This window comes from Dipodomys merriami, unplaced genomic scaffold (assembly GCF_024711535.1).
Source record: "Dipodomys merriami isolate MVZ:Mamm:240054 unplaced genomic scaffold, mDipMer1.0.p SCAF_87, whole genome shotgun sequence".
Classification (NCBI taxonomy): Eukaryota; Metazoa; Chordata; class Mammalia; order Rodentia; family Heteromyidae; genus Dipodomys; species Dipodomys merriami.
Genome location: NW_027206479.1, coordinates 1924850 through 1936767, shown reverse-complemented (window position 1 = coordinate 1936767; position 11918 = coordinate 1924850). Strand labels below are relative to the sequence as shown.

At 48.7% G+C, this 11918-nt stretch overlaps 1 pseudogene; it reads left to right on the top strand.

Moving 5' to 3' along the window:
• Nucleotides 1–2704: 2704 nt before the first annotated feature.
• Nucleotides 2705–11918, top strand: part of LOC138820369 (death domain-associated protein 6-like) — a 198906-nt pseudogene continuing 189692 nt past the window's right edge.

Below are 11918 nucleotides of genomic sequence, written 5' to 3'. Positions count from 1 at the left end.
CACCCTAAACCTAACCCGAACCCTCACCTTAACCCTAATCCTCATCCTAAACATAAGCCTCACCCTCACCCTCACCCTCACCCTAACCCTAACCCTCACCCTAACCTTAAACCTAAACCTAATGTTAACCCTAAACCTCACCCTCACCGTAAACCTCACCCTAACCCTTACCTTCACCCTAACACTAACCCTAACCCTCACAATAAACCTAAACCTCACCCTAAACCTAACCCTAATCCTCACACTAAACCTAACACTCACCTTAAACCTAACACTACCCCTCAGCCTAACCCTCACCCTATTCCTAACTCTAACCCTAATCCTCACCCTATCCCTAACCTTAACCCTAACCCTCACCTTAACCCTCACCCTAACCCTAACCCTCACCCTCACCCTAACCCTAATGCTAACACTAACCCTCACCCTCCTATTAACCCTCACCCTCACCCTAACCCTCACTCTAACACTTACCCACAACCTAACCCACACCCGAACCCTAACCCTAAACCTAACCTTCACCCTAACCCTCATGTTACCCCTAACCATAACCCTAACCCTAACCCTCACCCGAACTTTCACGGTAACCCTAACCCTTATCCTCTCCATAACTCTCACTCTAAACTTTACCCTCAACCTAACCCAAACCCTATCCCTAAACCTAACACTCATACTAACCCTAACCCTTACCCTCAGCCTAGCCCTTATACTATCGCTAAACCTAACTGTAACCCTCACCCTAACCGTAACCCTAAACCAAAACCTCACACTCAACCTCCACTTCCCCCTCAGGCTTACCCTAAACATAATCCTAACTCTAACCCTGAACCCCACCCTCACCCTAACCCTAAACCTAACCCTAACGCTAACCCTCACCCTCACCCTAACTAACCCAAACCCTAACCCTAACAATATACCTAACCCTAACCCTCACCCTAAAACTAACTTTAACCTAATACTAACCCTATCCCTAAACCTCACACTCACTTTCATCCTCACCCTCAGCCTAACCCTAACACTAATCCTAACCCTAACCCACACCCTCACCCTAAACCTAACCCTAACCCTCACCCTCACTCTCACCCTCACACTAACCCTCAACCTCACCCTAAACATCACCCTAACACTAACCCTCACACTAACCCTAATCCTAACCCTCACCCTAACCCTAAACCTCACCATAACCCTCACCCTCACAGTAACCTACACCCTAACCCTAACGCTAACTCTAACCCTCACCCTCACACTAACCCACACCCTAACTCTTATCCTCACACTAACGCTAACCCTAACTCTAACCTTCACACTAACCCTAACCCTCACCCTAACCCTATCCCTACACTTCACCCTGACTCTCATACTAACCCTAACCTCAACCACACCCTAATCGTCACCCTCACCCGAACAGTCACCCTCACCCGAACACTCACACTCTCCCTAACACTCACCCTCACAATAAACATCACCCTAACCCTAAATCTCACCCTAATCCAAACTCTAAACCTCACCCTAAATCTAATCCTCAACCTAAACCTATCCCTCACCCTCACCCTCACCCTCACCCTAACCCTAACCCTAACCCTCACCCTTACCCTAACCCTAATACTCACCCTAAACCTAACCCTCACCCTCACACTAAACCTAACCCTCACCCTCACACTAATGCCACGGACTGAAGAAACTGCTTCTTGTCCTGCTCTGTGCCCCACGTTGGGCGCCACCTGCCACGGACCGGGTTCTGTCGGGACAACGGAGGATACCTAGGGGAGGAACCTGGAATAGGATGGGGAGATGGCAAACAGACAACTCACACACATTAGGAGTGGATGCTGAGTGCTCAGTGCGATTTAATGCAGAGGATAACAAACTTTTATAGCAAAAAGTCTCCATAAGAAAGGGCAAAAGGTTACATAATCTTGCTGCAGGGCTTCATTCTTGGGCGGTCACCAGCTGGTCGCCTGATAGGCACTTGTTTCCGGCTTTACCTCTATTTTTAAGAAATACAATGGGTTTCGATGATTGTCACCAATTAACCACTACTTTTTTCTATAGAGGCCTTAACTGTCCCATTAAGATCTTTTCTGTTCCTTCTTTAATAGTAAACACCAAGGAGACTTAGATTTAGCAAGTCTCTTAGTAAATGAGGAAGTTCTTTCTCCTAAGTAGTTATCTCAGCAACTGCCATACATTCCTTCTGTTCTAGCCGCGCCTACAGCTTCTTGTAAATTTCTTACAATTCCTTCTGCTGGAGTGACTTTGTGAAACCTCCAATACTTTTATATTTACTTATATTTGTCTACTAGCCTCCATGAGAGGGGTTTCAGGGTAGCACTTAACTCTGGTGAGTTAGTCATATTTTTAAGACACTCCTCAGATATTGGAGTCGTCAACACTCTTAAGAAAGAGCTTTGAATAAGGGAACGTTGACAATGAGTAAGTACAATGAACAGCAAAAACAGTAAAAGATTAATAGGCACTCTTATGAGGAAAAGATAGGCAGAAACACATCTTTTCCAGGGGTTTTGCCAGCCTTTTCCCAGGAGTAGGCCTCTTAGAAGCCCTATTCTCCGAGGTAGACTTCGGTGAAGTCCCAAAACTTGGAGATAGGTTTCTGTAAAGCCCCATTCTCTGAGGTAGACTTCGGTGAAGTCCCAAAACTCAGAGATAGGTCTCGAGGCCCCTATCATGGTCTGATAGATGGTTTCCCATGCTAAGCAGACTCTACTGGGGTCGGCGTGGCCCGACAGAACCCAGTCCGCGGCACACTAAACCTGACCCTCAACCTAACCCTTACCCTCACCCTCACCCTCTCCCTCACCCTAACCCTCATCCTAACCCTAAACTTAAACCTAATGCTAACCCTAAACCTCGCTCTCACCCTAACCCTCACCCTAACCCTTACCCTCAACCTAACCCTAACCCTAACCAACACACTAAACCTAACCCTCACTCTAACCCTAACCCTAAACCTCACACTAAACCTAACCCTCAACCTAACCCTAACCCTACCCCTGAGCCTAACCTTCACCCTATCAGTAACCTTAATCCTAAAGCTCACCCTCAACCTCTCTTTCCCCCTCAGCCTTACCCTAACCATATCCATAATCCTAACACTCAACCTAACCCTCACCCTAAACCTATCCCTGAGCCTCACCCTAACCCTCACCCTAACCATTACCGTCAACCTAACCCAAACCCTAACCCTAAACCTAACACTCATATTACCCGTAACCCTAACCCTCACCCTATCCCTTATACTAACCCTCAGCCTAAACCTCATCTTAACCCTAAAACTAACCCTAACCCTCACGCTAACCCTAATCATCACCCTCACCCTAAACTTTACCCAAACCCTAACCCTATCCCTAACCCTAATCCGAACCCTAACTCTACCCGAATACTCACCCACACCCTAAACCTCACTCTCACAATAAACAACAACCTAACACTAACCCTCAACCTAACCCTAACCCTAACCCTCACCCTAACCATTACCCTCACCGAAAACCTAAACCTCACACTAACCCTGAGCCTAACCCTCATCCTCACCCACACCCTCACACTAACCCTATCCCTAACGCTCATCCTAACATTAACCCTCACCCTCACCCTCACCCTCACCCTAACCCTAACCCACAACCTCACCCTAATCCTCACCCTAACCCTAACCCTAAACCTTACCTAACCGAAAAACTCACACTCACTCTCACCCTCAACCTAACCCTCAACCTAGCCCACCCCCTAACACTAACCCTCACCATAACCCTAACCCTCACACTCACACTCACCCTCACCCTAACCCTAAACCTAACCCTTACCCTCACACTAACCCTAACCCTCACACTGAGCTTAACTCTCACCCTAACCCTAACCCTACCTTTCAGACTAACCCTCACCTTTACCCTAACTCTAACCCTCACCCTAACCCTAACACTATCACTAACCCTCACACTAACCCTAACCTTAATAATGAACCTAACCCTCAGCCTCACCCTCACCATAACCCTAACACTCACCCTAATCCTAAACCTAACCCTAGTCCTCACGCTAACACTTACCCTCACCCTCACCCTAACCCTAACGCTCATCCTCACCCTAACTCTCACCCGAAGCCTTACCGTCACCCTAACTCTAATCCTAACCCTAACCCTCACCCTAACCCTAAACCTATCCCTAACCCTCACCCTAACCCTAACCCTCATCCTATCTCACATTCAACCTAACTGTCACCCTAACCCTTACCGTCACCCTAAACCAACCCTAATCCTCACACTAAACCTAACCCTCACCCAAACTCTAATGTTACCCCTTACCCTAACCCTCACCCTCAACCTAACCCTAACCCTAATCCTCACCCTATCCTTAACCTTAACCCAAAACTACACCCTAACCCTCACCCTCACCCTAATGCTAACCATAACTCTCAGCCTCACCGTAACCCTCTCCCTAACACTTTACCCTAACCCTAACCCTCCCCTTCACCCTAAAACTCACCCTAACACTCACCCAAACCCTAACCCTCACCTTAACCCTAACCCTAACCTTTACCTTGACGCTAACCCTCACCCTCACTCTAAACCTCACCCTAACACTTACCCACACCCTTTCCCTCACTCTAACCCTAACCCTAAACCTAAAATTGACCCTAACACTCACCCTAACCCTAAACCTCACCCTCAACCTAACCCTCACACTAACTCTTACCCTAACACTAAACCTAACCCTCACACTAACCCGAACCCTAATCCTCAGCCTAATCCTTATCCTAACCCTAAACCTAGCCCTAAACCTCACCCTAACCCTAACCCTAACCCTTAGCCTAACCCTCATCCTAACCATAACCCTAATCCTAACCCTCACCCTAACTCTAACCGTAAACCTAAACCTCACCTAACCCTAAGCCTCACCCTCATCCTCTCAGTCACCCTCAGCCTAACCCTAAATGTAACTTAATCCTAACATTCACCCTCACCCTTACCCTAACCCTAACACTATCCCTAACCCTCAACCTAACCCTAACCCTCACCCTAATTCTAAACCTAACCCTCACCCTCAAACTCACCCTAAGTCTAACGCAAACCCTAACCCTAACCCTCACCCTCACCCTCACCCTAACCCTCACACTCACCCTAAACCTCACCCTAAACCTGACCCTACCCCTGTCCCTACCCCTCACCCTAATCCTAACCCTAACCCTCAACCTAACCCTAAACCTAGGCCTAACGCTAACCCTCACCCTAAACTTAATCCTCACCCACACCCTAACCCTCACCTTCAACCGAACCCTCACCCTCACCCTCACCCTCATCCTCACCCTAACCCTCACACTCACTCTAAACATCACCCAAATCCTAACCCTCACCCTAAATCTAACACAAACCCTAATCCAAACCCTCACACTCACCCTAATCCTCACCCTAACCTTTACTCTCATCCTAATCCTTACCCTCACCCTAACCCTAACCATTATCCTCACACTAACCGTAACCCTCACTCTAACCCTAATCCTAACCCTGACCCTAACCTTCACCCTCACCTTGACCCTCAGCTTCAGCTTAACCCTAACCCTAATCCTATTCCTAATCCTCACCCTCACAATCACCCTCAACCTAAACCTAACCTTAACACTAACCCTCACCCTCACCCTCACCGAACATTCACCCTCACACTAAACATCAACTTAACCCTAACCATAACCCTAACCCTAACCACAGCTTAACCCTCACCCTCAACCTAACCTCACCCTAACCCTATCCCTAACCCTAAACCTAACCTTCAACCTAACCCTAACCCTTACCCTAAACCTAACCCTAATCCTATCCCTAAACCTAACCCTAACCCTCACACTCAACCTCACCCTCACCCTAACACTCACTGTCACCCTAACCCTCACCCAAAACCAAACCTTAACCCACACCCTAACCCTCACCCGAACCCTCACCGGAACCCTCACACTCACCCTAAGCCTAACGCTAACCCTCATCCTAACACTAACCCTGACCCTCACCCTCACCCTAAACCTAACCCACAACCTCACCCTAATCCTCACCCTAACCCGAACCTTAATCCTTACCTAACCGAAAACCTCACCCTCACCCAAACCCTAACCCTCAACCTAGCCATCACCCTAACACTAACCCTCACCCTAACCCAAACCCTCACCCTCAAACTCACCCTCACCCTAACCCTAAACCTATCCCTAACCCTCACAGTAAGCCTAACCTTCACCCTAACCCTAACCCTACCTCTCAGACTAACCCTCACCTTAACCCTAACTCTGACCCTCACCCTAACCCAAACCCTATCACTAACCCTCACACTAACCCTAAACCTAATACTGAACCTAACCCTCACCCTCACCCTCACAATAACCCTAACACTCACCCTAATCTTAACCCTAAAATTAGTCCTTACGCTAACACTTACCCTCCCACTCACCCTAAAAATAACACTCAACCTCACCCTAACCCTCACCCTAAGCTTTACTCTCACCCTAACTCTAATCCTACCCTAACCCTCACCATCACCCTAATGCTAACCCTAACCCTCAGACTCACACTAATCCTCACCCTTACACTTACCCTCACCCTAACCCTAACCCTCACCCTCACACTAAACCTCACCCTAACAATTACCCAAACCCTAACCCTCACCCTAAACCTAACCTTGACGCTAACCCTCACCCTCACCCTAAACCTCACCCTAACACTTACTCACACCCTTACCCTCACCCTAACCCTAACCCTAAACCTAAATTTTACCCTAACACTCACCCTAACCCTAACCCTCACCCTCACTCTAACTCTCACCCTAACCTTTACCCTCACCCTAAGTCTTACCCTAACCCTAAGCCAATCCCTCACACTAACCCTAACCCTAACCCTAAGCCTAACACTTATCCTAACCCTAAACGTAGCCCTAAACCTCACCCTAATCCTAACCCTAACCCTCATCCTAACACTAACACTAACCCTCACACTAACCCTAACCGTAAGCCTAAACCTCACCCTAAACCTAACCCTCACCCTCACCCTCGCCTTCACCTTCACCTAACCCTAATCATAACCCTCACCCTCACGCTCACCCTAACTCTAACCCTAAACCTAACCCTAACACCCACCCTCACCCTTACCTTTACCCTAACAATATACCTAACCCTCAACCTAACCCTAACACTCACCCTAATCCTAAACCTAACCCTCACTCTCAAACTCACCCTCTCTAACCCAAACCCTAACCCTAACCTCACCCTCACCCTCAACCTAACCCTCACCCTAACCCTAATCCTCACTCACACCCTAACCCTCACCCTCAACCGAATCCTCACCCTCAACCGCACCCTCATCCTCACCCTCACCCTCACTCTAAACATCACCCAAAACCTATCCCTCACCCTAACCCTAACCCAAACCCTATTCCAAACCCTCACACTCACCCTAACCCTCACCCTAACCCTTACCCTCACCCTAACCCTAAACATAACCCTCAAAATAACCGTAACCCTCACTCTAGCCCTAAACGTAACCCTGACCCTGACCTTCACCCACACCCTGATCCTCACCCTCAGCTGAACCCTAACCCTAATCCTATTCCTATTCCTAACCCTCAGCCTCACATTAAACCTAACCCTAACCCTAACCCTCACCCTCACTCTAACCTTCACCTTCACCCTAAACATCATCCTAACCCTAACCCTCACCCTAACCCGAACCCTCACCCTGAACCTAACCTCAGCTTAATCCTCAACCTCACCCTAATCCTCACCCTAACCCTAACCTTTAACTAACTGAAACCCTCACCCTCACCCTCAGCCTAAAGCTCACTCTAACCCTTCCCCTCAACCTAACCCTAAACCTAAAACTAACCATAACCCAAACCCACAACCTCACCCTACCCCTCACCCTCACCTTATCTTAAACCTTATCCTAACCCTAAACCTAAAAGCAATCTTCACCCTAACCAAACCCTAACCCTAACCCTAACCCTCAGCCTATGCTCATCCTAACCCTAACCCTAACCCTAAACCTTACCCTAAAACTAAACCTAACCCTAACCCTCACCCTAACCCTAAACCTCACCCTCAAACTGACCCTAACCCTCAGCCTAAACCTAGTGCTAACCCTAATCCTAACACTCACCCTCAACCTAACTCTAACCCTAAACCAAATACTCCCACTCCCCCTCACCCTCACTCTAACCCTCACTCTAACAGTAACCCTCACCCTCAACCTCACCCTCAACTTCAGCCTAACCCTAGTCTATACCCTAATACTAACCCTCAGCCTACCCCTGACGCTAACCCCAGCCATAACCCTAACCCTCACCCTAACCCTAACACTATCACTAACCCTCACACTAACCCTAACCTTAATAATGAACCTAACCCTCAGCCTCACCCTCACCATAACCCTAAGACTCACCCTAATCCTAAACCTAACCCTAGTCCTCACGCTAACACTTACCCTCACCCTCACCCTAACCCTAACTCTCATCCTCACCCTAACCCTGACCCGAAGCCTTACCGTCACCCTAACTCTAATCCTAACCCTAACCCTCATCCACACCCTAACCCTAACTCTAAACCAAACCATAACCATAACCCTCCCCCTCCCCCGAACCCTCCCCCGAACCCTCACTCTCACCCTAACGCTCACCCTCATTCTAACCCTCACCCTAACACTCACCCTCAACCTCACACTCACCCTAACCTTCACCATTACCCTAACCATAACCATAAGCCTCAGGCTAACCCTAACTCTAACCCTCCCCCTCACCCGAACCTTCACCCTCACCCTCACCCTAAACATCACCCTAACAATAACCCTGACCCTAATCCTAACCATAATGCTCACCCTAACCGAAAACCTCATCTTAACCCTCAACCTCATCCTAAACGTCACCCTAATCTTACCCCAAACGTTACCTAAACTAAACCCTCACCCTCAAGCTAACCTTAACCCTAAACCTAACCTTCACACTAACTCTAACCCTAACCCTCAGCATAACGCTCATCCTAACCCTAACCCTAACCATAACCCTAACCCTCACCCTAACCCTAACTCTCACCCTCATCCTCACCCTCACCCTCACACTAAGCCTAACCCTAACCCTAATCCTAATCCGAAACCTCACCCTCACCCTAAACCTAACACTAACCATTACTCTGATCCTCACCCTCACCTTTACCCTAACCCTAACCCTCACCATCACCCTAAACCTCACCCAAACCCGAACCCTCACCTCAACCTAACCCTCAATCTCACCATATCCCTAAACCTAACCTTAATCCTCTCCCTAACCCTAACAATAACCCTATCCCTCACCCTAACCGTTATCCTCACACTTACCCTAAACCTCACACTAACCCAAAAACTCACCCTATCCCTGATCATACCCCTCACCCTAATCCTAACCCTAACCCTAATCCACACTCTAAATCTAACCCTAACCCTCACCCTCATCATAACCCTCATCCACACCCTAATCCTCACCCTCACCCGAACCATCACTGTCACCCTAACCCTCACCCTCACCCTAAACATCACCCTAAACCTAACCCTCACCCTAACCCTAAACATAACCCTCACCCTCACCCCAACCCTAATCCTAACCCTAACACGAACCCTCACCCTAATCCTGACCCTCAAACTCACGCTAAACCTAACCCTCACCCTCACCCTAAACCTAACCCTACCCCTCACCCTAACACTTACCCTCACCCTAACACAAACCCAAACCCTCACCCTCACCCTAGCCCTCACCCTAACACATATCCTAACCCTAACCCTAACCCTAAACCTAACCCTCACCCTAACACTCACCTTCAAACTCACCCTAACCCTAAACCTAACCCTAACCCTAACCCTCACCCTCAACCTCATCCTAACCCAAACCCTAACTCTTATTCAAACCCTAACACTCAACCAGACACTAAACCTCACCCTAATCCTTAGCCTCACCCTCACCCTAACCGGAACCCACACCTTAACCTTAACCCTCACCCTACCCCTAACCCTAACCCACAACCTCACACTCACCCTAACCCTAACCCTAACCCTCACCCTCACCCTAACCCTAAACCTAATGCTAACCCTACCCCTCATCCTCACCCTAACATTAACCCTACCCCTCATCCTAACCCAAAACCTAACCCTAATGCTAAACCTAACCCTCACCCTCACCCTAACCCTCACCCTAACCCTTACCCTCACCCTCTCCCTAACCCTTACCTTAAACATACACATGAGCCTAACCCTCATCTTAACCCTTACCCTCACTATAAACCTAACACTAACCCTAATCCTCACACTAACACTAAACCAAAGCCTAACCATAACCCTCACTTTAACCCTCACCCTAATCCTAACCCTGACTCTCACCCTCACTGTAACACTAACACTAAACCTAAACCTCACCCTCACCCTAACCCCCACTGTCACCCTAACCCTCAATGTCACCCTAACCCTAACCCTCACCCTCAACCTCACCCTAACCCTTACCCTAACGATAAACTTAAACCTAACCCACAGCCTAACCCTCACCCGAACCCTCACCATCACCCTCAACCTCACCCTAACTGTAACCCTAAGACTCACCCCAAACCTAACCCTCACCCTAACCCTAAGTCTAACCCTCACCCTCAACCTAACCCTAACGCGAACTCTAACCCTATACCTCACCCTAACCCTAAGGCTAAACCTAACCCTAACTCTTACTCTCATCCTAATCCTCACCCTAACCCTTTGCCTCACACTAACACTAATCCTAACCCTCACACTAACCTTAACCCTCAACCTAACCCACAGCATCACCCTAACCCTCACCGTCACCCTAACCCTCACCTACACCCTAACCCTCTCCCTCACCCTCACCCTAAACATCAACCTAACCCTAACCCTCAGGCTAACCCTAACCCTAAACCTCACCTTAACCCTAACCCTCACCTTCAACCTCACACTCAGCCTAATCCTCACCCTAAACTAAAACCTAACCCTTTCCTAACCGAAAACCGCACCCTAACCCTAACCCTCACCCTAACCCTGGCCCTCACCCTAGACCTCACCCTAAGCCAAACCATAACCTTAACCCTCAAACTCAACCTCATCCTCAACCTCAGCCTCAACCTAAACCTAAACATATTCCTAACCCTAACCCTCACCCTCACCATCACTCTAACCCTAACTGTAAACCTAATGCTAACCCTAAACCTCACCCTCACCTTAACCCTAATTCTAACCCTCACCCTAACCCTAACCCTAACCCTAATGCTATACCCAACCCTAACCCTCACCCTAAGAATAATGCTAACCCTCACCCTCACCCTAACCCTAACTCTCACCCTAACTCACACCTTAACCCTGACGCTAACCCTAAACCTCACCCTCACCCTAAACCTCACCCTAACCCAAACCCTCACCATAGCCCTAAGAGTAACCCTAAACCTAATCCTCACACTCACCCTAACCCTAACCCTCACCCTCACCCTAAACCTCACCCTCACCTTAACACTCACCCGAATCCTAACCCTAACCCTCACCCCAACCCTAACCCTCACGCTAACCCTAACTTTAACCCTCACCCTAAAACTTAATCTAACCCTAACCCTCACTCTCACCCTAATCCTCAACCTAACCCTGATCCTTACACTAACCCTAACACTAACCTTCACACTAAACCTAATCCTCACCCTAAACCTAAACGTAACCCTCACCCTAACGCTCTCCCTAACCCTAACCCTATCCCTCATCCTACCCCTCACCCTAAACCTAAGCCTCACTCTTACACTTAACCTAACCCTCAACCTGACCGTAACTCTCACCTTCACCCTAACCCTCACCCTAAACCTACCCCTCACCAACACCCTAACTCTCACCCTCACCCTCACCCTCACTCTCACCCTAATCTTCACCAACACCCTTAGC